Source organism: Rhinoraja longicauda, chromosome 4 (genome assembly GCF_053455715.1).
Source record: "Rhinoraja longicauda isolate Sanriku21f chromosome 4, sRhiLon1.1, whole genome shotgun sequence".
NCBI lineage: Eukaryota > Metazoa > Chordata > Chondrichthyes > Rajiformes > Arhynchobatidae > Rhinoraja > Rhinoraja longicauda.
The window spans coordinates 8,370,033-8,393,425 of record NC_135956.1 but is presented as its reverse complement, the minus strand read 5'-3'; the positions used below and the strand labels follow the sequence as shown (position 1 = coordinate 8,393,425).

The window sequence follows — 23,393 nt, the reverse complement described above, 5'->3', positions numbered from 1 at the left end:
CCACCTCAGTGGAGGTTTTACAGGCAGGCACAAAATGCCACAGGGCATCTGAAATTAGAGGATTTTAAAAGCCCCTCGGCACCTGGCTTCAAAGGACGCCCAACGTGGAGTTCTAAAAATACAGGCAATAAATGACTGGCGTCTGCCGCCCTGGATAATTAACCCAGCCAGTGGATGTGTGCACATGGAGCGAAGGGAGGCAGGCACGCCACAGTCATCCAGAGAGAATCGCAGTGGCATTTCAGCTTATTCCACTTTTTTTTCATTTACCTGACAGTCATTTTGTGATTTGATTCATATAAGAAAATAACTGCAGATGCTGGTACAAATCGAAGGTATTTATTCACAAAATGCTGGAGTAACTCAGCAGGTCAGGCAGCATCTCGGGAGAGAAGGAATGGGTGACGTTTCGGGTCGAGACCCTTCTTCAGACTCATTGTAATTTGATTCAATGAATTTGAAATTCCTCTGCTCCCCAGAACAACGCCACAGGAGATCCTTCTTCCCTGTGGCTGTCAAACTGCACAACACCTCTGCCTTCTGTCGAGGGTTAGACTGAGACTGACTCCCCACCCCCAATCTTTGCACGTCCCCAATCCTTTCCACTCGTCACTTTAATTTCACGTTTCATGTATTTTGTGTTTTTATGACTGTTGGCAGATCAATTTCCCTCCTGGGATAAATAAAGTTCTATCATATCGTATCGATAAGGGGGAGGCCATTTAGAACGGAGATGAGGAACAACTTTTTCAGTCAGAGAGTTGTGAATCTGTGGAATTCTCTGCCTCAGAAGGTAGTGGAGGCCAATTCTCTGAATGCATTCAAGAGAAAGCTAGATAGAGCTCTTAAGGATAGCGAAGTCAGGGGGGTATGGGGAGAAGGCAGGAACGGGGTACTGATTGAGAATGATCAGCCATGATCACATTGAATGGCGGTGCTGGCTCGAAGGGCCGAATGGCCTCCTCCTGCACCTATTGTCTATTGTCTATTGTATCGTACTGAAGTGCTGGCTCTTTCTCCAAGGGTCCATTCCCACAGAGTTCCCTGTGTTTCCTGATTATTTAATTGCACTCTCTCAATTTGAGAGACTCCCATGGTGAAAGAATGGATCGAATGGGCTTGTATCCACTGGAATTTAGAAGGATGAGAGGGGATCTCGTAGAAATATATAAAATTCTTAAGGGATTGGACAGGCTAGATGCAGGATAAAAGTTCCCGATGTTGGGGGAGTCCAGAACCAGGGGTCACAGTTTAAGAATAAGGGGTAGGCCATTTACGACTGAGATGAGGAAAAACGTTTTCACCCAGAGAGTTGTGAATCTGTGGAATTCTCTGGCACAGAAAGCAGTGGAGGCCAATTCACTGGATGATTTCAAGAGAGAGTTAGATTTAGCTCTTAGGGCTAATGGAATCAAGGGATATGGGGAGAAAGCAGGAACGGGGTACTGATTTTGGATGATCAGCCATGATCATATTGAATGGCAGTGCAGGCTCGAAGGGCCGAATGGCCTAATCCTGCACCTATTTTATATGTTTCTTTGTTTCTATATGTCCCAGATAGAACAATGAAATTCTTACTTGCAGCAGCAGAACAGAATATGTAAACATAGTACTCGGTAAACAATTAAAAATAAACAAGAGAGTAAGAAAAGTTCAGTGTTATTATACACATACAATAAACAAATATATTGATTCCTATATATATACACACATACATGCACATATACGTACACACAAAAACAAACAATGATAGTGCAATAATAGTTTATGTGGTTCAGAGCTTATTTGAGGTTGTAGTGTTTAATAGCCTCATGGCTTCTTGACAGTGTGAACGAGGGATTGAAGGTCGGTGGACTCGGTGGGCCGAAGGGCCTGTTTCTGTGCTGGATCTCTTAAACAGCCAAGCTAAACACAGAAACAGGACCTACAACCAACCATCCACGTTGATCATCAATCACTCGTTCACAAAAATTCCACGTCAATTCCAATTATGCTTTTTTTTTTAAAATCTCACCTCATTCCCATTAATTTCCTTCACATTCTGTTGCTCACATACACAATTAAACCATTCACATACGCAATTATCTGAAATATTAAGCTTAGAATGCTGGAGTAACTCAGCTGGACAGGCAATATCTCTGGAGAGAAGGAATGGGTGACATTTCAGGTCGAGACCCATCATCGGAATATATCTGAATTATTAATAACTGAAATACACTGGAATTTAGAAGGATGAGAGGGGATCTTAGCGAAACGTATAAGATTATTAAGGGGTTGGACACGTTAGAGGCAGGAAACATGTTCCCAATGTTGGGGGAGTCCAGAACAAGAGGCCACAGTTTAAGAATAAGGGGTAGACCATTTAGAACGGAGGTGAGGAAAAACATTTTCAGTCAGAGAGTTGTGAATCTGTGGAATTCTCTGCCTCAGAAGGCAGTGGAGGCCAATTCTCTGAATGCATTCAAGAGAGAGCTCGATAGAGCTCTTAAGCATAGCGGAGTCAGGGGGTATGGGGAGAAGGCAGGAACGGGGTACTGATTGAGAATGATCAGCCATGATCACATTGAATGGAAGTGCTGGCTCGAAGGGCCGAATGGCCTCCTCCTGCACCTATTGTCTATTGTCTATTGAAATATTAACTGATTCTCTTTCCATGGTTCATGTCTGACCTCCTGAGTATTTCCAGCAGATTTTGGTTAATTACAGATTTCCCTGATTTATCACTCTCCTTAAAGCTTAGATTGAAATGCATAATTTTTCCAATCCAAAGATGTGGTTCCTTTATCGAGAATGTAAAGATTAGTTTGGTTTAGTTTAGTTTAGAGATACAGCGCGGAAACAGGTTCTTCAGCCCACCGAGCCCGCGCCGACCAGCGATCCCCGCACACTTACACTATCCTACACACACGAGGGACAATTTACTGTGATATCAAGCCGATTAAACTACAAACCTGTACGTCTTTGGAGTGTGGGAGGAAAGCAGAGATCTTGGAGAAAACCCCACACAGGTCACGGGGAGAACGTACAGACAGCGCCCCGTCAGGATCGAACCCGAATCCCTGGCGCTGTGTGACAGCAACTCTACCGCTGCGCCACCTTGCCACCACAGTTCTGAGGCCACAATGGCCAGAGCTGGCTCCGTATATGGCTGCCGCGCCGACAGGCAGTCTCGTCTTTTTCTCCTTTTGTTACTGTATTTACTTAGAAACATAGAAACATAGAAAATAGGTGCAGGAGTAGGCCATTCGACCCTTCGAGCCTGCACCGCCATTCAATATGATCATGGCTGATCATCCAGCTCAGTATCCCGTACCTGCCTTCTCTCCATACCCCCTGATCCCTTTAGCCACAAGGGCCACATCTAACTCCCTCTTAAATATAGCCAATGAACTGGCCTCAACTACCTTCTGTGGCAGAGAATTCCCCAGATTCACCACTCTCTGTGTGAAAAGAAACGTTCTCATCTCGGTCCTAAAAGACTTCCCCCTTATCCTTAAACTGTGACCCCTTGTTCTGGACTTCCCCAACATCGGGAACAATCTTCCTGCATCTAGCCTGTCCAACCCCTTGTATGTGTTTAGTGAACCTTTTGTATTATGTGAGGGTGGGGGGGGGAAACTCTTTCCTCGATGCAGATGAGACTTTTTCATCGTATCTCCGTCTGCACTGCGGCTTTAACATCGTGGAGCTGGCGGTCACTTTGTTAGGGATCGACTGTGGGAGCTCCAAACGTGGGAGCTTCGACCGCCCCGATCGCAGGAGCTTCGATCGCCCCGACTGCGGAAGTATCGATTGCCCCAAGACCGCAGGAGAAAAGGAGGAAAGAAGGTACAAAGTTATCTGTCTTCCATCACAGTGGGGAGCATGAAGTCGCCGAGAAACAAGATGGACGTGCTGCCTGCGCTGGTGGGGACTCGGAGGGAGTGGTGGTCTCAGTGTTTGCAGGGACATCGTGCCATGAGGACATCCCAGAGTCTGGTGCGAATGGGGACAATAGACAATAGACAATAGGTACAGGAGGAGGCCATTCGGCCCTTCGAGCCAGCACCACCATTCAATGTGATCATGGCTGATCATTCTCAATCAGTACCCCATTCCTGCCTTCTCCCCATACCCCCTGACTCCGCTATCCTCAAGAGCTCTATTTAGCTCTCTCTTGAATGCATTCAGAGAATTGGCCTCCACTGCCTTCTGAGGCAGAGAATTCCACAGATTCACAACTCTCTGACTGAAAAAGTTTTTCCTCATCTCCGTTCTAAATGGCCTAACCCTTATTCTTAAACTGTGGCCCCTGGTTCTGGACTCCCCCAACATTGGGAACATGTTTCCTGCCTCTAACGTGTCCAACCCCTTAATAATCTTATACGTTTCGATAAGATCCCCTCTCATCCTTCTGACTGTTCGGGCGGACGGGGACTGTAGAGAGAGTGACAGCGATCGGTACAACTCTGGTCACATCACGGTGAAGGAGCGTGTGTGCGGGCCGGACATTGAACTGATGGCTTGTGCTCTGTGCCCTGGGGATTGTCATATGCTGCTGTGGTGCCTGTTTACGTTTATGTTTAGTTTTTATGTGGTTATGTACCTTGTTGCTTTTGTGTATGACTGTTGGCAAATCAAATTCCTTGTATGTTTTCACACTTGACTGATAAAAATTAATTACAATTACAATGCAATTCAAAATATTTGGCACAAGGTGAGATATAATGGCATATTTCATTGCCATTTGCCATGGAAAGTGTACCCCTTATCAAAAAAAGTCTCAGTGAAATATACTTACAAGTATATATACTTACAAGTATATATAGTCCCAAGTGGCACCTTTTACAAGATTCCACATCACCAAATAGATGCAATAACATTAACCCTTACATAACCTGTACAGACCTTAACTCTAGTTTAAGTGTCGATTTTATGTTGAACACAAAAGAACTACAGAAGCTGGTGGAACACAAAGTGCTTGAGTAACTCAGAAGATCAGGCAGCATCTCTGGAGGACATGGATAGGTGACGTTTCGCATCGGGACCCTTCTTCAGATCTCCAGAGGTGCTGCCTGACCCGCTGAGAGGGACTGCAGTACTTTGTGTTCTACCTGAAGATTATTTCGCTGCATCTGCAATTTCTCATGTTCACGTTCACAAGTGATAGGAGCAGAATCAGGCCATTCGGCCCATCAAGTCAACTCCACCATTCAATCATGGCTGATCTATCTTTCCCTCCTAACCCCATTCTCCTGCCTTCTCCCCATAAACCCTGACACCCGTACTAATCGAGAATCTATCTATCTCTGCCTTAAATATATCCACTGACTTGACCTCCACAGCCTTCTGTGGCAATGAGTTCCACAATTAATTTTGACCATCTTTCCTTAAACTCCTGGGTCAAAAAACATCTCCACTGAGAGATTGGAGGCGGTCACGGTGGCGCAGCAGTAGAGTTGCTGCCTTACAGCTCCAGAGACCCGGGTTCCATCCCGGCTACGGGTGCCGTCTGTACGGAGTTTGTACGTTCTCCCCGTGACCTGCGTGGGTTTTCTCCGAGATCTACGGTTTCCTCCCGCACTCCAAAGACGTAGGTAAATTGGCTTGGCTTGGTAAATGTAAAAATTGTCCCTAATGGGTGTTGCAGACAAGGCCCTGAGCTTGTGTACAAGAAGCTCACTAATGCAAGATATAATAAGTATGCTGTTCGATTCATCTGTAAAAATGAGCAAGCCATGAGGGCTGATTCCATGCCTAAGAAGCTGCTGAGTAACAATGTTACTGATTTTTTGAAAGCAGTGAGAATTCTTAACAACTGCAAAACCTCTCTACCATGCACTGTCGATGGAATGTCCGGAACAGACAATATTGCGGAGTTATGGCGACACATTTTATTCAACTTTATTCAACTGTGTCCCAAGTGATTTGTATAGGGTGGACAACATTGAGAGTAATGATTCGATGGTGATTATGTCACATGAGGTGTATCAAGCTATAAACAAGCTGTCCAACAACCAAGCAAGCGGTTTAGATCATATTACTGCTGAACATCTTAAATATTCCAGTATGAGGATAGATCCTCTCCTTGCTATTTGTTTTACTGGCTTTATGATTCATGGTTTGTTACCAGACTCAGTGTTGTCTGTTCTGTTAGTGCCAGTCATTAAGGACAAAGCTGGTAAAGTGGGCAGCCTAGATAATTACAGGCCCACAGCTTTAGCAAGTACTAGATCAAGTGGACCTGTTGGGCCCAAACCTCTCCTGCAATTGGTGCAGCACCCTCTACTCCCCCATTCCCCTCTCCCTCCTCCTCTCTCCCCCCCTCCCTTCCTCCCCCTCCCCTCTCCCCCCTCCCCCCCTCCCTTCCTCCTCCTCCTCCCCTCCCCCTCCCTGTCCCTCCCCTCCTCTCTCCCCCTCCCTCCCTCCCCCTCCCTTCTCCCCCTCCCTTCCTCCTCCTCCTCCCCTCACCCTCCCTGTCCCTCCCCTCCGCTCTCCCCCTCCCCTCCCCCCTCCCTTCCTCCTCCTCCTCCTCACCGCACCCTCCCTGTCCCTCACCTCCTCTCTCCCCCTCCCTCCTCCTCCCCCTCCCCTCCCCTCCCTCCCCCTCCCCTTCCACCCCCTCCCCTTCCACCCCCTCCCCTTCCACCCCCTCCTCTTCCTCCCCTCCCCCTTCCCCCTCCTCCTCCCCCCCTCCCTCCGTCCTCTTCCCTCCTCCCCTTCCCCTCCCCCTCCCCCTACTCCCTCCCCTCCCCCCCTCCCCCTCCCCTCCCCCTCCCCTTCCACCCCCCTTCCTCCTCCCCCTTCCTCCCCTCCTCCCTCTCCCCCCCTCCCTGTGTCCTCCCCCCCTCCCCCTTCTCCATCTCCTCAACCCCCCTTCTCCTCCCTCCTTCCCCCCTCCCTCCCTGGGAGATAGATTTAAACGTTAAAATGTGAATAACTTTAAAAATATAACACCAATTTCAATAAAACTACTTGCATTACCATTAAAATGATGATGGTGAGTAAGGTGGGCCTAAAATTGTCACGCTATCGTGGACCGTTTTGGCTGTAGTTCGATCACAAACAAACAAACAAACAAACGAGAGTTTTAGTATATAGATACTATCAAAAATCCTAGAACAAATTCTGCTGAATAGATTAAATGAGTTTGTTCAATCCACAGATAACCAGTTTGGTTTTAAAGCTAAACATGGAACCAACTTGTGCATTTACGCCTTAAAGGAAATTGTGAACAAATAGAGAGGTAAAAATTCATCAGTCCTTACGTGCTTTATTGATGCCTCCAAAGCCTTTGATCGTGTTAATCATAGAAAGTTGTTTGTTAAATTGAGTCAAAGGGGGGTGCCCAAATACATTGTGAGAATTCTGGCTTACTGGTCTGCCCACCAGACTATGCAAGTAAAATGGGGCAATATGGTCCCATTTGGGGTTAGCAATGGTGTCAGACAAGGGGGAATCTTGTCCCTAGTTTTTTTTTGTTTCTGTTTTTTGTTTACAATAGGTGCAGGAGTAGGCCATTCGGCCCTTCGAGCCAGCACCGCCATTCAATGTGATCATGGCTGATCATTCTCAATCAGTACCACGTTCCTGCCTTCTCCCCATACCCCCTGACTCCGCTATACTTAAGAGCTCTATCTAGCTCTTTCTTGAATGCATTCAGAGAATTGGCCTCCACTGCCTTCTGAGGCAGAGAATTCCACAGATTCACAACTCTGACTGAAAAAGTTTTTCCTCATCTCCGTTCTAAATGGCCTACCCCTTATTCTTAAACTGTGGCCCCTTGTTCTGGACTCCCCCAACATTGGGAACATGTTTCCTGCCTCTAACGTGTCCAACCCCTTAATAATCTTATACGTTGCGATAAGATCCCCTCTCATCCTAAATTCCAGTGTATACAAGCCTAGTCGCTCCAGTCTTTCAACATATGACAGTCCCGCCATTCCTGGAATTAACATAGTAAACCTACGCTGCACGCCCTCAATAGCAAGAATAGCCGTTCTCTTCAATCTCTATGTTGATGATCTGTCCAAGCAATTGAAAGCCTGTAATACTGGGTGCATGATTGGTAACACTTTAGTGAACCATATTATGTATGCAGATGATCTTGTGGTCCTTAGTCCATCTAGCGCTGGTCTACAGCAGCTCCTTGCTATATGTTCTGTGTGTTGGTGTGGAACATGATACCGGTCAGAGTGTTGCCGGTCAGAATGTTGTTATGATCTGTAGAACCAAAGAGGATAAATGTCTAAAATTTCCTGATTTTAAATTGACTGATAATATTCTAAGTGTATAAGAAAATAACTGCAGATGCTGGTACAAATCGAAGGTATTTATTCACAAAATGCTGGAGTAACTCAGCAGGTCAGACAGCATCTCGGGAGAGAAGGAATGGGCGACGTTTCGGGTCGAGACCCTTCTTCAGTCTGAAGAAGAGTATCGACCCGAAACGCCGCCCATTCCTTCTCTCCTGAGATGCTGCCTGACCCGCTGAGTTACTCCAGCATTTTGTGAATATTCTAAGCGTATGTAATAAGGTAAAATATCTTGGACATTTTATTACAGAACAAATGACAGATGATGTGGATATTTACAGGCAACGCCGCATGATGTACGCACAAACAAACATTCTCGAGCGCAAGTTTGGTGCATGTACGGATGGGGTAAAGATGTCTCTGTTCAGAGCATACTGTACACCACTCTACACTGCACACTTGCGGTCAAACTATTAAAAATCTAGTTTACAGAGCCTTCAGGTAGGTTATAATGATGCCATGAGGATATTACTTAAGAGACCTAGATGGTGTGGCTGCAGGAGTTAATACCTTACAAGCCATGCTAAGAAATTTAATGTATACATTTATTTGCCGAATTAATGACTCTGAAAATGAGATCATCTTAGCATTATCACTAATAAGGTTTAGTACTACACGCTACCAATCACAGTTGTGGAGACATGGGTATAGTTGTCTCATTGATCACTGATGGCTGATGCTTTAAACCATGCATTGTGCCTGTATGCAATTTATTGTGCTTTTGTTAGTAATTTGTTAGTAACTTACTGTGTTTTTGTATGTAACTTATTGTGCTTCTGTATGTTTATTATATGTAATGTCTTGCATTTTATCTAGACCTTGAGTCTGTAATAAAATATTGATTGAATGTGCGGGGATCGCTGGTCGGCACGGACCCGATGGACCGAAGGGCCTGTTCCCACACCATATCTCTAAACTAAACAAGGAACTGCAGATGCTAGAATCTTGAGCGAAACACAAAGTGCTGGAAGAACACTGTGGGTCAGGTAGCATCTGCAAAGAGAAATGAACGTTTGCTGTTTCGGGTCGGGACCCTTCTTCAGACTGACTCCATCAGACTTACCAGTCAGAGGTTCACTTGCACCTCCTCCAACCTCATCTACTGTATCCGCTGTTTCAGGTGTGGACTCCTGTATATCTGTGAGACCAAGCGCAGGCTCAGCGATCGTTTTGCTGAGCACCTCCGCTCAGTCCATCTAAACCTACCTGATCTCCTGGTTGCTAAACACTTTAACTCCCCCTCACATTCCCACACCGACCTTTCTGTCCTGGGCCTCCTCCATTGTCAGAGTGAGGCCCAGCGTAAATTGGAGGAACAGCACCTCATATTTCACTTGGGGTAGCTTACACCCCAGCGGTATGAACATTGACTTCTCTAACTACAGAGAGCCCCTGCTTTCCCTCTCTCTCCATCCCCTCCCCCTTCCCAGTTCTCCGACCAGTCTTACTGTCTCTGACTACATTCTATCTCTGTACCACCCACTCCCCTGACAAGTCTGAAGAAGGGTCTCGACCCGAAACGTCACCCATTCCATCTCTCCAATGATGCTGCCTGTCCCTCTGATTTCCTCCAGCACTTTGTGTTTTCCACAGAGAGTCTTGTCAGGTCTTTAGTTCAATTATCATCTTTTTTTGCTTCATATATTTTGCTGTACTCCCTTCACTGATTCAATATAAGATTCCTCAGGGTGAAAGCTGTTGTTAACAATTACCATCAGTTTTAAAGAGTCTCATAATTTCATAAACTTCCATCCGGTCTCCCCACAACCTCTGGCGTTCCAGAGAAAACAATCGAAGTCTGTCCAACCTCTGATAGTGTTGGAGTCAAGGAAACAGGCCCTTCGGCCCAACTTGCCCATACTGGCCTACATGTCCCAGCTACACTAGTTCCACCTGCCTGACTTTGATCCATATCCTTCCAAACCTGCCCTATCCTTGTATCAAAGTGCTTAAACATGTAGCTAATACCCTCTAATAGTGTCATAGAGTCATTGAGTGATACAGTGTGGAAACAGGCCATTCGGCCCAACTTGCCCACAACGGCCAACATGTCCCAGTTACACGAGTCCCACCTGCCCGCGTTTAGCCCATATCCATCCAAACCTGTCCTATCCATGTACCTGCCTAACTGTTTCTTAAATGTTGGGATAGTCCCAGCCTCAACTACCTCCTCTGGCAGCTCGTTCCTTACACCCACCAACTTTTGTGTGAAAAAGTTGCCCCTCAGATTCCTATTAAAACTTTTCCCCTTCACCTTAAACCTATGTCCTCTGGTCCTCAATTCACCTACTCTGGGCAAGAGACTCCATGCATCTACCCGATCTATTCCTCTCATGATTTTATACACCTCTATAAGATCACCCCTCATCCTCTTGTGCTCCAAGGAATAGAGACCCAGCCTACTCAACCTCTGCTAAGAGCTCAGACCCTCTAGTGCTAGCAATATCCTGATTAGTACAGGAATATTGGGAGCATTTTTCCCGTATCTAGCTTATCCATTCTTTTTATTAATACGGGTGTCAGAGGTTATGGAGAGAAGGCAGGAGAATGGGGTTCGGAGCGAGAGATAGATCAGCCATGATTGATTTAGATTTATTTTTAGATTTAGAGATACAACGAGGAAACAGGCCCTTCGGCCCACCGAGTCCGAGCTGCCCAGCGATCCCCGCACACTAACACTATTCTACACACACTAGGGACAATTTTTACATTTACCCAGTCAATTAACCTACATACCTGTACGTCTTTGGAGTGTGGGAGGAAACCGAAGATCTCGGAGAAAACCCACGCAGGTCATGGGGAGAACGTACAAACTCCGTACAGACGGCGCCCGTAGTCAGGATCGAACCTGAGTCTCCGGCGCTGCATTCGCTGTAAGGCAGCAACTCTACCGCTGTGCCACCGTGCCATTGAATGGCAGATTTGACTTGATGGGCTGAATGGCCTAATTCCGCTTCTATCACTTATGATCATGATCCTTGTAAATCTCTGTATCCTTCTATTTAAAAGCCTATTTTTTTGCTATATTTCTTAAACATCAGCATTTTTTCTGCTGGTTGTCTTTTTACACTCTACGTGAACCTCTGAATGTTTACCTTTCACTGTTCATTATAGTACCTATCTGTGCCATCTAGATGTGTTGTGTGTTTTGATGTTTAGTTCATTCCTTATTGTCTCTTACGCTTCTGATCGTCTTGGATGTTGTTTTCTTCGGCATAATAAACCGATTCTGTATCAGAAATTATTTTTGGATGTCTCCAAATAGTCTTTCATCGTTCTCCCCCAGCAACTGATTGTCTCGTTTATCACAAACAATCTATGTCTCCACTTATGAAAGTCAGTTTTCCTTAAATCCAGCATCTTTGGAGTTCATCAGCTCCAGGAGGAGAATTAGGCCATTCGTCCATCATCTGCTCCCCCATTCAAACATGGCTGACCTATCTCTCTCCCTCTCAACCCCATTCTCCTGCCATCTCCTCTTAACCCCTGACACCCGTACTAATCAAGAATCTATCTTTTGTAGTTTAGTTTAGAGACACAGTGCGGAAACAGGCCTTTCCGCCCACTGAGTCCGCACTGACCAGTGATGCCCACACATTAACACTACCCTGCACACACTAGGGACAATTTACACATACCAACCCAATTTACCTACATACGTCTTTGGAGTGTGGGAGGAAACCAAAGATCTTGGAGAAAATCCACAAAAGGTCACGGGGAGAACGTACAAACTCCATACAGATCGAACCCGGGTCTCCGGTGCTGCAAGCGCTGTAAGGCAGCAACTCTACCGCTGCGCCACCGTGCCGCACGGCCTAAGCCGATTCTGTATCAGAAATTCTGTTGGATGCCTCCCAATAATCTTTCATCGTTCTCCCCCATCAACTGATTGTCCAGTTTAGCACAAACAATCTTTGTCTCCACGAATAAAAGTCAGCTGTAATTAAATCCAGTATCTTTGCAGTTCGTAAGTTCATAAGCTTTTGGAGCAGAATTAGGCTATTCGGCCCATCAAGTCTACTCCGCCATTCAATCATGGCTAATCTATCTCTCCCTCCTAACCCCATTCTCCTGCCTTCTCCCCATAACCCCTGACACCCTCACTAATCAAAAATATATTTATCTCTGCTTCAAAAATGTCTAATATAAGGTCATAAGGGAAATTGACTTGGCCTTCACAGCCGTCTGTGGCAATGAATCCCATAGATTCACCAACCTCCGGCTAAAGAAATTCCTCCTCATCTCATTCCTCAAGGCACTTCCTTTTATTCTAAGTGTGTACACTCTGGTCCCAGACTTCGCCCAGTTCTTGTGTTATTCGTTGTTTCTCCCTTTGAATAGTCTCGTTGAACTCTGCTCTGACTGCACTGATATAAACATTTGCTTTTTGCACCGTTAAATCAAAGTCATTATACCATAATATATTTAATATGGCCAGACCTATTCTTGTTTCCTTTTTTAGTTTAGTTTAGAGATACAGCGCAGAAACAGGCCCTTTCAGCCCACCGGGTCCGCGTCGACCAGCGATCCCCGCACACTAACACTATCCTACACCAACGAGGGATAATTTTTACATTTATACCAAGCCAATTAACCTACAAACCTGCACGTCTTTGGGGTGTGGGAGGAAACCGAAGATCTCGGAGGAAACCCTCGCAGGTCACGGGGAGAACGTACAAACTCCGTACAGACAGCACCCGTAGTCGGGATCGAACCCGGGTCTCCAGCGCTGTGAGCGCTGTAAGGCAGCAACTCTACTGCTGCGCCACCGTGACATTTCCTGAACAAACTAATGCCGAGACTCACAACCCAACGGTATGAACATTGAATTCTCCAATTTGAGGTCACTTCTAACACACCCCTTTCAACCCCACATACCCAATTCTAATTCTCAACCCCCCCCCCCCCCCCCCACCCACCCATCTCTCCCTGATGCCCCACCTCGACACAGTGATGTCTAGCCTCCCCTTCCACCTCCTCTTGGGATAGCGTGGACGTGGAGAGAATGTTTCCACCACTGGGAGAGTCTAGGACCAGATGGCACAGCCTCAGAATTAAAGGACGATCCTTTAGGAAGGAGGTGAGGAGGAAATTCGTAACTCAGAGGGTGGTGAATCTGTGGAATTCTTTGCCACAGAAGGCTGTGGAGGCCAAGTCAATGGATATTTATAAGACAGAGATAGATAGATTCTTGATTAGTACGGGTGTCATGGGCTATGAGGAGTAGGCAGGAGAATGGGGTTAGAAAGGAGAGAGGGGGTATGGGGAGAAGGCAGGAACGGGGTACTGATTGACAATGATCAGCCATGATCACATTGAATGGTGGTGCTGGCACGAAGGGCCGAATGGCCTCCTCCTGCACCAATTGTCTATTGTCTAGATCAGCCATGATTGAATGGCGGAGTAGACTTGATGTGCCGAATGGCCTAATTACGCTCCTATCACTTATGAACTTATGACCCTTTCTTGTCCTTAAATGAACATAGAATTAATAATTTCTATTTGTGGCTTTTGTTATGAACAGTATCTATGGAAAGATGAGGTTGAAAGTGGGGGTATTCTCAAGATATTTTAGTCACAGAGACATTCCACACTGAAACAGGCCCTTCGGCCCAACTCATCCATGTTGACCAAGGTGCCCCTTCTAAGCTGGTCCTATTTGCATGTGTTTGGCCCATTTGGCTCTAACCCTTTCCAGTCCATTTACCTGCCGTACCCACCTGCATTCCTTTCTCCGGCTTCCACAATTTGTAACTCTTCAATCCTTTTGTCTCACACCTGTTTTTCTCATCTCTGACCTTTGCCCAACCATTTGCCTATCAATAATCCCCCTCACCAGCGTTTCCCTATTACCTTCCATGCTTTGTCTTCCCTGTCCCCTCTTCCTTCCTCCCCTTCTCACCTTCAAGCAGTCTGAAGAAGGGTCCTGACCCAGAGCTGCACAGTGGTACAGCGGTAGAGTTGCAGCCTAACAGGCCCAGAGTCCTGGGTTCGATCCTGACTACAGGAGCTGTCTGTACGTTCTCCCCGAGACCGCGTGGGTTTTCTCCAGGTGCTCCGGCTTCCAACTACATTCCAAAGACATGCAGGTTTGTAGGTTAATTGGCTTCGGTAAAGATTGTAAATTGTTCCTAATGTGTAGGATAGGTCCAGTATACAGAGTGATCGCTGGTCAGCACGGACTTGGTGGGCAGAAGGGCCTGTTTCTGCAATGTATCTCTCTCAACTAAAGAGACCCAAACATCACCTGGTTTAGTTTAGATCAGTTTATTGTCACGTGTACCGAGGTACAGTGAAAAGCTTTTTCTTGCGTCCTATCCAGTCAGCGGAAAGAATATACATGATTACAATCGAGCCGTCCGCAGTGAACAGATAAAGGATAATGGGGATAATGTATAGCGCAAGATAGAAGTCCATTAAAATCTGATCAAAGATAGTCCGACAGTGTGTAGATGGGCGGCACGGTAGCGCAGCGGTAGAGTTGTTGCTTTACAGCGAATGCAGCGCCGGAGACTCAGGTTCGATCCTGACTACGGGTGCTGCACTGTAAGGAGTTTGTACGTTCTCCCCGTGACCTGCGTGGGTTTTCTCCGAGATCTTCGGTTTCCTCCCACACTCCAAAGACGTACAGGTATGTAGGTTAATTGGCTGGGTAAATGTAAAAATTGTCCCTAGTGGGTGTAGGATAGTGTTAATGTGCGGGGATCGCTGGGCGGCACGGACTTGGTGGGCCGAAAAGGCCTGTTTCCGGCTGTATATATATGATATGATATGATATGATATGATGAAGGGAATAACGTGAATGACATTTAGTACAATAAAGCCAGTAAGGTCTGATAGTCTGGGGCGCTCCAATGAGGGAGATGGTAGATCAGGACTAGTCTCTAGTTGTTAGTAGGACATATCCATGTTCTCCATGGATGCTTCGAAATTAGAAACATAAAAACGTAGAAAATAGGTGCAGGAGTAGGCCATTCAGCCCTTCGAGCCAGCACCGCCATTCAATGTGATCATGGCTGATCATCCAAAATCAGTACCCTGTTCCTGCTTTCTCTCCATATCCCTTGATTCCATTATCCCTAAGAGCTAGATCTACATCTCTCTTGAAAGCATCATTCTCGCTTGAATACATCTTGTTCATGAATTACTTACTGAGTTAATCCAGCACTTAGTGCCTTTTTTATTGCTGAAAATAATCCCGAATCATTGTGATAGCTTTTTCACTTGACCTGGTCTAAGTTTAAATTAAAACTCCTCAATAAAACTGCTCCAATTTCTCTACATGCTTACATAACCGTTGCATTTATGGCTGGATTTCTTTGCATAATTTGCAGTGCAAACAAGCTGATTGAGAAAGAAAAATGAAGACCCGTTTATTTAATTGTCATGACAGTGGCATGAACTCAAACCGTCAACAAAGAGTACATACAATAGAGTGAAGTAGAACTTAGTCCGGTCAGATTGGGACAAATGTGCCAGTGTTTCTCTGTATCTTCCACGACCTCTCATTCATTACACTTTCACGATGCAGCGCGGAAACAGGCCCTTCGGCCCACCGAGTCCGTGCCGACCAGTGATCCCCGCACACTAACACTATCCTACACACACTTGGGACAATTTACAGTTATACCAAGCCAATTAACCTACAAACCTGTACATCTTTGGATTGTGGGCGGAAACCGGGGCACCTGGAGAAATCCCACGCAGGCCACGGGGAGAACATTACAAACTGCGTACAGACAGCACCCATAGTCAGGATCGAACCCGGGTCTCTAGCGCTGTAAGGGCGTTGCTATTGAGGGCGTGCAGCATAGGTTTACTAGGTTAATTCCCGGAATGGCGGGACTGTCATATGTTGAAAGGCTGGCGCGACTAGGCTTGTATACACTGGAATTTAGAAGGATGAGAGGGGATCTTATCGAAACATATAAGATTATTAAGGGGTTGGACACGTTAGAGGCAGGAAACATGTTCCCAATGTTGGGGGAGTCCAGAACCAGGGGCCACAGTTTAAGAATAAGGGGTAGGCCATTTAGAATGGAGATGAGGAAAAACTGTTTCAGTCAGAGAGTTGTAAATCTGTGGAATTCTCTGCCTCAGAAGGCAGTGGCGGCCAATTCTCTGAATGCATGCAAGAGAGAGCTAGATATAGCTCTTAAGGATAGTGGAGTCAAGGGGTACGGGGAGAAGGCAGGAACGGGGTACTGATTGAGAATGATCAGCCATGATCACATTGAATGGTGGTGCTGGCTCGAAGGGCCGAATGGCCTCCTCCTGCACCTATTGTCTATTGTCTATTGTCTATTGTTAGGCAGCAACTCTACCACTACGCCACTGTGCTGCCCTAAAACCCAGGTGATCAATGGTCAGTATGGCCTCAGTGAGCCGAAGAGCCTGGTTCCAGTTCAGTTGCCCTTTCACCCTAATTCTGTGTTATCCCACTTTCACATCCATTCCCTACACACTAGGGGCCAATTTACCGAGGCAATTTTACACGCAAACCCACACGTCTTTGGGTCGGGGGAGGAAACCGGAGCACCCGGAGAAAACCCACGTGGTCACGGGGAGAACGTGCAAACTCCATACCGACAGCACAAGGCCGCCAGCATAATCAAGGACCAGTCTCACCCCGGCCACTCCCTCTCCTCCCCTCTCCCATCAGGCAAGAGGTACAGAAGTGTGAAAACGCACACCTCCAGATTCAGGGACAGTTTCTTCCCAGCTGTTATCGGGCAACTGAACCATTCTAACACCAACTAGAGAGCGGTCCTGAGCTGCTATCTACCTCATTGGAGATTCTCGGACTACCTTTAATCGGTCTTTACTGGACTTGCATTGAACATTATTCCCTTTATCCTGTATCTGTACACTGTGGACGGCTCAATTGTAATCATGTATAGTCTTTCCACTGACTGATTAGTATGCATGAAAAAGCTTTTCTCTGTACCTCCAAGCTGAACTAAACTCCATAAAGACATCAGCCGTAGTCAGAATTGAACCCGTGTCTCTGGCGCTGTGAGGCAGCAGCTCGACCGCTGTGCCCGAGACATCACTAATTCCTCACTAATCTGATTCTTAGCATTCAGGTCTGTAACGTGCACATTCTACACTATAACCTATCATCAATTAACTATTAGTAAATAAAAATTGTTCTCTACCATCAAGTTAGAGTGAATTTACAGTGAGTAATATTTGTGAATTCAACAATTTCACAGATATAGACAATAGACAATAGGTGCAGGAGGAGGCCATTCGGCCCTTCGAGCCAGCACCGCCATTCAATGTGATCATGGCTGATCATTCTCAATCAGTACCCTGTTCCTGCCTTCTCCCCATACCCCCTGACTCCGCTATCCTTAAGAGCTCTATCTAGCTCTCTCTTGAATGCATTCAGAGAATTGGCCTCCACTGCCTTCTGAGGCAGAGAATTCCACAGATTCACAACTCTCTGACTGAAAAGGTTTTTCCTCATCTCAGTTCTAAATGACCTACCCCTTATTCTTAAACTGTGGCCCCTTGTTCTGGACTCCCCCAACATTAATTTGCATAATTGTTCTCGTGGACAAGAAGCCAATTTAACTTTTTTATTTTTAAGGCAGAGATAGATAGACAGATTCTTGATTAGTATGTGTGTCCGGGGTTATGGGGAGAAGGCAGGAGAATGGGGTTGAGAGGGAGAAATAGATCAGCCACGATTGAATGGCAGAGTATACTTGATGGGCCGAATGGCCTAATTCTGCTCCTATCACTTATGATCTTCTGATCTCAAGAAGTCAATTATGCTCTATTTCAAATTTTTACCGTGTTCATTGAACTGCCCACATCAACAAAATGATACGATACGATAAGACGTTATTCATCCCCGGGGGGAAATTAGTCTGTGGACAGTCACAACACATAACAAGGCACACGAACACTTGAAATTAAAAGTGAGAACAAAAAGAAAAAGACAAGCAACTGTTGTCTGGCTGCTGTGTGCACAGCGCCCTCACCGGAACAAACGTACAAACAAACAAACTCAGACTTATCCCTTGGGCAGAGGATTCTAAACTAGAGTGCGCCTCCCCCCCACCCCCCCCCCCCTCCCACACTGGGTCCCCCTTTGTTCTCCCACCGTCCCTCACGCCAAGACCCCATTGTTTTTCATGACGGTCCCCCCAAGCCAGCTCCCCAGTATCTTCCCCTCCCAAGTGCTGAAGCTGAGAGGATATCAAAGGTCTTTTGCTGTTGATGAAAATGAACACCCCCCCAAGATGGAGTTCAGGGCAAAGTGTATTTTGCTGCCGTGTGGCAAATTCCAATTGCGAGCTAGCGGTTAAGATGGAATCCAAGCTCAAGTCTAACCTCCGGCTTGTTTCCTTTTCCATAATAGTTTCTGTTATGTCCCACATTTTTAAAATTGTTATTTAGAGATACAGCGTAAAAACAGGCCCTTCGGCCCACCGAATCCGTGCCGACCAACAATCACCCCTGTTATTGTAAGTATAAGAAAATAACTGCAGATGCTGGTACAAATCGATTTATTCACAAAATGCTGGAGTAACTCAGCAGGTCAGGCAGCATCTCGGGAGAGAAGGAATGGGTGACGTTTCGGGTCGAGACCCTTCTTCAGACTGAAGGGTCTCGACCCGAAACGTCACCCATTCCTTCTCTCCTGAGATGCTGCCTGACCTGCTGAGTTACTCCAACATTTTGTGAATAAACCCCTGTTATTGTCATGTGTACCGAGGTAAAGTGAAAAACTTTGACTTTAGAGATACATTGTGGAAACAAGTCCTTCAGTCCACCGACTCCGATCACCCCGTACACCAGTTCTATCAGGGAGTGCAGCATAAGTTCACCAGGTTAATTCCCAGGAGGGTGGGACTGACATATGATAAAATAATGGATCAAATGGGCTTATATCCACTGGAATTTAGAAGGATGACAGGGGATCTTATAGAAACATCTCAAATTCTTATGGGATTGGACAGGCTAGATGCAGGGAAAATGCTCCCCATGTTGTGGGAGTCCAGAACAAGGGGTTACAGTTTAAGAATAAGGGGGAGGCCATTTAGGACTGAGATGAGGAAAAACCTTTTCACCCAGAGAGTTGTGAATCTGTGGAATTCTCTGCCACAGTAGGCAGTGGAGTCCAATTTACTGGATGTTTTCAAGGGAGAGTTAGATTTAGCTCTGAGGGCTAAAGGAATCAAGGGATATGGGGAGAAAGCAGGAATGGGGTACTGATTTTGGATGATCAGCCATGATCATATTGAATGGTGGTGCTGGCTCAAAGGGCCGAATGGCCTACTCCAGCACCTATTTTCTATGTTTCTGAGTAACTGAGTAACTCAGCAGGACAGGCAGCATCTCTGGAGCGAAGGAATGGGAGACATTTCGGGTCGAGACCCTTCTTCAGACTGAGAGTCAGGGGAGAGGGAGACACAGAGATATGGAAGGGTGAGGTGTGAAAACGAAAGATCAAAGGGGACGAAGTGCAAGGAAAATGTAGAATGGTTCATTGTTAGCTGAGGGGATGGTGACAACGAGGCACACTATCGGTAAAATGGAATCTGGAGGGCAGTGAAACTAGTCGGAGAACTGGGATGGGGAGGGATGGAGAGAGAGGGAAGCAAGGGTTACTTGAAGTTAGATAAATCAATATTCAATTTGAGGTTGTTAGCCGATGTGGGCAAGTTGGGCCGAAGGGCCTGTTGACACATTGTGTGACTGTAGGACTCTGAGGACTGAAGTGCCTTGGCCAAGGAGGGTGACACACACACACACACACACACACACACACACACACACACACACACACGCACACACACACGCACACACACACGCACGCACGCACGCACGCACGCACGCACGCACGCACGCACGCACGCACGCACGCACGCGCGTGTGAGCGTGCGTGAGTGCGCGTGAGTGCATGTGATTGCGTGCGCGCACGCGCACGCGCACGCGCACACGCACGCGCACACGCACGCGCACGCAATCACATGCACTCACGCGCACTCACGCACGCTCACACGCGTACACACAGACACCACACACATACAAACAACACACACACGCGCACACACATACACCGCATACGCACACACACGCAGACATACACGCACTCACACCCAGACACACACACACACACCACACACACACATATCACGCACACGCACTCACACACTGACACGCACACACAATCGCACACACACTCACAAACACACATGCACACATACATACACACACTCTCTCACACATACAAACACATGCACACATACTCAGTTTAAACCAGCATCTGCAGTTCCTTCCTACACACACGCATTCCCTCACACAAACATACATACACATACACTCACACACACTCTCACACACTCTCACACACAGTCACAGACTTGCACGCACACACTCTCACACTCTCACACACTCTCACACACTCTCACACTTTCACACACTCTCACACACTCTCACACTCTCACACACTCTCACACACTCTCACACACACTCTCACATACTCTCATACACTCTCACACACACTCTCACACTCTCACACACTCTCACACTTTCACACACTCTCACACTTTCACACACTCTCACACTCTCACACTCACACACACTCTCACACACTCTCACACACTCTCACACACTCTCAATCACTCTCAGTCACACACGTACTCTCACACACACACTCGTTAATTTGGCATCATGGACAATCATCAACGCCTCTACTTCCTTAGAAGATTGAGGGGATTCAGTATGTCGACAAATAGTCTCGTGGACTTCTGCACGTGTACAGTAGAGAGCGTATTGACTGGTTGCATCACGGCCTGGTTCGGCAACTCAAACGCCCAGGAATGAAGAAGACTGCAGAAAGTTGTGAACACTGCCCACTCCACCATCACGGGTACTGACCTCCCCACCATCGAAGGGATCTACAGGAGTCGCTGCCACAAAAAGGCAGCCAGCATCATCAGAGACCCACACCACCCTGGCCACGCTCTCATTCCACTCCTGCCATCAGGAAGAAGGTACAGGAGCCTGAAAACTGTAACGTCCAGGTTCAGGAACAGCTTCTTCCCTGCAGCCAACAGGCTATTAAACACCACAACCTCCAAATAAGCTCTGAACTACATAGACTTGGGGGTCTGAAGAAGGGTCTCGACCCAAAACGTCACCCATTCATTTTCTCCGGAGGTGCTGCCTGACCCGCTGACTTACTCCAGCACTTGGTGGCTATCTTTAGACTTGGGGGCATTGATTTTACCTTTGCACTATTATTGTCTGGGTTTGTTCATATTCTGAACTTTTTTGTTGTTTGTCATGGTGTTTACAGAGTACTACCTTTACATATCTGTTGTGCTGCTGCAAGTAAGAATTTCATTGTTCCGTTTCGGGACATTTAACAATGTTCATAAGTTCTAGGAGCAGAATTAGACCATTTGGTCTTTCAAGTCCTCTCCGCCATTCAATCGTGGCTGTTCTATCTCTCCCTCTCAACCCCATTCTCCTGCCTTCTCCCCATAACTCCTGACACCCGCACTAATCAAGAACCTGGTAATAAAACACTCTTGACTTAGCTTGTGGACCGAAGGACCTGTTCCTGTGTTGAATTCTTCCACAAATTCAAAACATATATCTTTCTTGTTTTTGACATCCGAAACAAAATTAATAAATATTCTTCAGAAATAAGAAGGGGGAGCCTCATTGAAACTTGCCAATTAGTGAAAGGCTTGGACAGAGTGGATGTGGAGAGGATGTTTCCACTAGTGGGAGAGTCTAGGACCAAAGGTCATAGCCTCAAAAGAACATTACTTTAGAAAAGAGATGAGGAGGAATTTCTTTAGTCAGAGGTTTGTGAAATTCATTGTCACGGAAGGCCGAGGAGGCCAAGTCGATTGACATTTTTAAGACTGAGATTGACAGATTCTTGATTAGTACGGGTGTTAGGGGTAGGGTTGCCAACTGTCCCGTATTAGGCCTGGGGGGAGGGGCACTGTAGGCCCGAACGCTGTAGGCCCAGACGCTGTAGGCCCGGACGCTGTAGGCCTAGACGCTGTAGGTCCGGACGCTGTAGGTCCAGAGGCCCGGGCGCCGCCTAACGGAGGCCGCGTAGCAACCCGCCTCCTGGCCCGGGCGGCAGCCATTGGTGGAGCGGGAGCACGTGGACGCTGGCTGGGTGAGGTCATGTGGGGCGCGGGATGGTGACGTCACCTTGTCCCTTATTTGAGAGTGAGATAGTTGGCATCCCTGGTTAGGGGTTATGGGGAGAAGGCAGGAGAATGGGGTTAGGAGGGAGAGATAGATGAGTGAATGGCGGAATAGACTTGATGGGCCGAATGGTGTAATTCTGCTCCTCGAACTTATGAACATAAAATATGCAATATCGCCAAGTAAATTAACCTGTGCACATATCTGAAGAAGGATCTCGACCTGAAACGTCACCTATTCCTTTATCAGTCGCAGAGTGATACAGTGTGGAAACAAGCTCTTTGGCCCAACTTGCCCACACTGACCAACATGTCCCACCTACACTAGTCCCACCTGCCTGCGTTTGGTCCATAACCCGCCAAACCTGACCTATCCATGCGCCTGTCTAACTGTTTCTTAAATGTTGGGATAGTCCCAGCCTCAACTACCTCCTCCGGCAGCTCGTTCCATACACCCACCACCCTATGGGTGAACACGTTACCCCTCAGATTCCTATTAAACCTTTTCCGCTGCACATTGAACCTGTGTCCTCTGGTCCTCAATTCCCCTACTCTGGGCACAAGACTCTGTGCATCTACCCAATCTATTCCTCTCACGATTTTATACACCTCTTTAAGATCACCCCTCATCCTCCTGCGCTCCATGGAATAGAGTCCCAGCCTACTCAACCTCTCCCCCTATAGCTCACACCCTCTAGTCCTGGCAACATCCTCTTAAAATCTATCTTGACATATATATATATATATGAAAAAATATATACTTCCTTGAAGAAGACACTTACCAGGGCTGTAGCACAGCTGAGAAGCGAGGAGTAGAGTAGAACAACCAAGCTTCCAGAGATATTGGCAGTCTCCATATCAGACAGGGCGATGAATGACTGTCCTCATCCACGCTTCAACCCAGCCG

General features: G+C 46.7%; 1 protein-coding gene across 2 annotated transcripts in view; it reads right to left on the bottom strand.

Moving 5' to 3' along the window:
- LOC144593056 (parathyroid hormone/parathyroid hormone-related peptide receptor-like) overlaps positions 1–23,323 on the bottom strand; it is a 98,067-nt gene extending 74,744 nt beyond the window's left edge. For both annotated transcript variants that reach the window (XM_078398477.1, XM_078398478.1), the window contains exon 1: positions 23,269–23,323. The gene's annotated coding sequence lies outside the window, so the exon portion shown is untranslated. The remainder of the gene's footprint in view (positions 1–23,268) is intronic.
- Between the last annotated feature and the right edge of the window lie 70 nt (positions 23,324–23,393).